At 36.4% G+C, this 3366-nt stretch overlaps 1 pseudogene; it reads right to left on the reverse strand.

Annotated features, from left to right (window-relative positions):
• Positions 1 to 3366, reverse strand: part of LOC103608932 — a 38463-nt pseudogene that overhangs the window by 16845 nt on the left and 18252 nt on the right.

Raw genomic sequence — 3366 nt, forward strand, 5'->3', positions numbered from 1 at the left:
AAAAAAAAAATTGGCCGCCCAAAAAAAAAAAAAAAAAAAAAAAAAAAAAAAAAAAAAAAGAATTCTCAAAACTCAATAGTAAAAAGCAGGCAATCCAATTAGAATATGGGCAAAAGAAATGAACAGACAGGTCACTGAAGAGGATATACAGAGAGGAAATAAGCACATGGAAATTCGTTTAACATCACTAGCCGTTAGGGAAATGCAAATTAAGGCCACAGTGGGACATCACTACACACCTATAAGAAAGGCTAAAATAAAAAATAAAGATAACACCAAATGTTGGTAAAGACGTAGAGAAACTAGATCACTCATACATTGATGGTGGGAATATAAAATGGTACAGCCAGTCTGGAAAACAATTTGGCAGTTTCTCATATGACTAAACGTGCAACATGCTCTAGAAGTTACACTTTTGGGCATTCATTTTATTTATAAGATCAAGAAACATAAAACACTTAGTAATAACTTTAACTAAAGTTGTGCAAGGCCTGTATATAGAAAAGTAGGGCACATTGCTCAGAAATGTGGAAAATATAAATAAATTGATGGATAAACTACATGCATATCTTGGAGTATGCATGAGATGTGAGTTCTCCCCAGACTGAGCTATAGAGTTCTGTTGTTTCAACACGATTCCAATCTAAACATCAACAGAATTTTTTGTAGAACTGACTGATTGTCTCTAAAATTTAAATAAAATGCAAAAGACTTAGAATAGTCAAAATCATCTTGAGAATAAACTATCAAGTTGAGAACTCATACTTACCGATTTTGAAACATAACAAAAGCTACAGTAATCAGGATGGTGAGGTAGTAGTGGAATCATAGACAAATAGGTCAATGGATCATTAGCAAGAATCCAGAGATTCTTCATTGACTTATACATATTCAGTCAACTGATTTTTACAGAGGGAGGTGTCAATGCAATTCAATGAGGATAGAAACATCTTTTCACCAAATGGACTGGAAAAAATAGGAAAATGTATAGGTAAAAAAAATGAGTCTTGACACCTATTTCACATCACAAATAAAATTAATTTGTGGTGTATGGATCACAGACCTCACAAAAAAGCTAGATTTATAAAGCTTCTTGCAGAATACATAGGAGAATGTCTTTGTGTACTTGAGGTATGCATAGATTTCTTAAAGAGGACCCCAAAAGCACTAATCACAAGAAGAAATATAGTCAAATCAGACCTCATCAAAATTAAAAACTCTGTGCTGAAAGTCAACATCAAGAATATGAAAAGTCGGGCCGGCCCGTGGCTCACTCGGTAGAGTGCGGTGATGATAACACCAAGGCCATGGGTTCGGATCCTATATAGGGATGACCGGTTTGCTCACTGGCTGAGCGTGGTGCTGACAACACCAGGCCAAGGGTTGAGATCCCCTTACCGGTCATCTTTTAAAAAAAAAAAAAAAAAGAATATGAAAAGTCAAGCCACAGCTTGGGAGAAAATATTTGCAGTACATATATCTGACAAAGAACTTGTCTCCAGAACATTTAAGGAACTCATACAATTCAACAATAAGCAAAATAAAATAATCAAAAAGAGAACAAGACCTGAGTAGACACTTTACAAAAGAAGATAAACAAATGGACAATAAGCACATCTAAGTTACTCAATATCATAAGTCATCAGAGAAATGCAAACTAAAAGCACAATGAGCTACGACTTCGTACCTATAAGAACAGTCAAAATTCAAAAGATGGATGATACCTGTGTTGAGGATGTGGAGAAACTGGAACTTTCGCACATTGCTGAGGAGAGCGCAAAATGGTACAGCCTCTTTGGAAACTTTCTAAGTTTCTTAAAAAATTAAACAACAACTACCCTATTGCAAAAGCGTTCCTCTCCTAGCTGTTTACTCATGAGAAAAGAGAACCCATGTCCACAAAAATGGGCGCAACCCAAATGTCTACTAATAGAAGAATAAATAGTTACATATATTCATACAGTGAGATACTACTCCACATAAAAAAGAATAAACAACTGATATATGCAGCAATATACATGAATCTCAAAGATACTATGTTGTGCAAATGAGTACATATTCTATAGTTACATAAATACGAAGCTCAAGGTCAGGGAAGATTGATCTACAGTGACTGAAATGAGAACAGTCTAGTCTAGTGGGTGTGGTCTCGAAAAGTCCCAAGGGAATTTTCTGGGGCAATAGAAATGTTATCTGTCTTGATTGGGGTATTGCGTTACTCTAAACTCATCAAATGGTACACTTGCCTGTGAATTTACTGTATGTAAATTTTGCCTCAATAAACAAGTGACTATGATATACAAATGGTTGTTCAGCCTCCAGTTAATATCATTATAACCTCGCCTACCCCACTTAATGTTCCAAAGTTGTTGCTCAAAAAAAAATCCACGGCAAAACACAAAACAGATCATAAAGCAAAAAGATAATAAACAAAAAGTCTATTAACAGAATGTCAGAATATTTGGGGGAAAAGTCACATTGTTTGTCCCTCTGGAAAGCTCATTTTTAAAACATGTTCTTTCTAATAATATAAGTAGAAATTAAACAAATGGTGTTTGTTTTATTCTGGTATTCTGCCTCCCAAAACAAAACATAGTGACTGGTTTAAAACAGGCAAACCTAATCCATGTCATTAGAACTCAGGACAGTGGTTTCCCTTGGGAGTGGGGGGCACCTGAGGAGACATGGGGAGGGCTTCCGAGAAGGTCAAGCTTTGTTTCTTGGTCTGAGTGCTTTTGTTCCTTGAATGCATGTTTGGTTTGTGAAAATCCATCAGGCTGCACACTTACACACACACACACACACACACACACACTCATGTGTATGTATAGTCGTCCGTCGGTGTCCGTGAGGGACTGGCTCCAGGACCTCCCACGAATACAAAATCTGCAGATGCTCGAGTCCCTGATATAAGCTGGCGTAGTATTTTCATATAACCTATGCACATCCTCCTGTATACTTATTATCTCTAGATTACTTACAATATTTAATACAGTGTAAATGCTATGTAAATAGTTATTATACTGTACTGTTTAGGAGTAATGGCAAGGGGGAAAAGTCTACAGGTTTAGCACAGATGCAATTTTTTCTTTGAATATTTTTGATCCTTAGTTGATTTAATCCACAGATGCGGAACCCACAGATAGGGAGGGTGGACTGTGTATACACACACACACACACACACACAATTTTCTCAGTGTTTCTCAATTACACTTTCATAAAACTAAAAACAAACAAATTAATCCTAAAAAGTTAACCATAGAAAGATTGGCAAGCAATGGATCAACTCAAAATAGGAATTGTTTTTTGAAAGAGAGAAGGGAAGGGGAGGGAAGGGGAGGGAAGGGGAGGGAAGGGGGAGGGAAG

Source organism: Galeopterus variegatus, unplaced genomic scaffold (assembly GCF_000696425.1).
Source record: "Galeopterus variegatus unplaced genomic scaffold, G_variegatus-3.0.2 Scaffold157, whole genome shotgun sequence".
Lineage (NCBI taxonomy): Eukaryota > Metazoa > Chordata > Mammalia > Dermoptera > Cynocephalidae > Galeopterus > Galeopterus variegatus.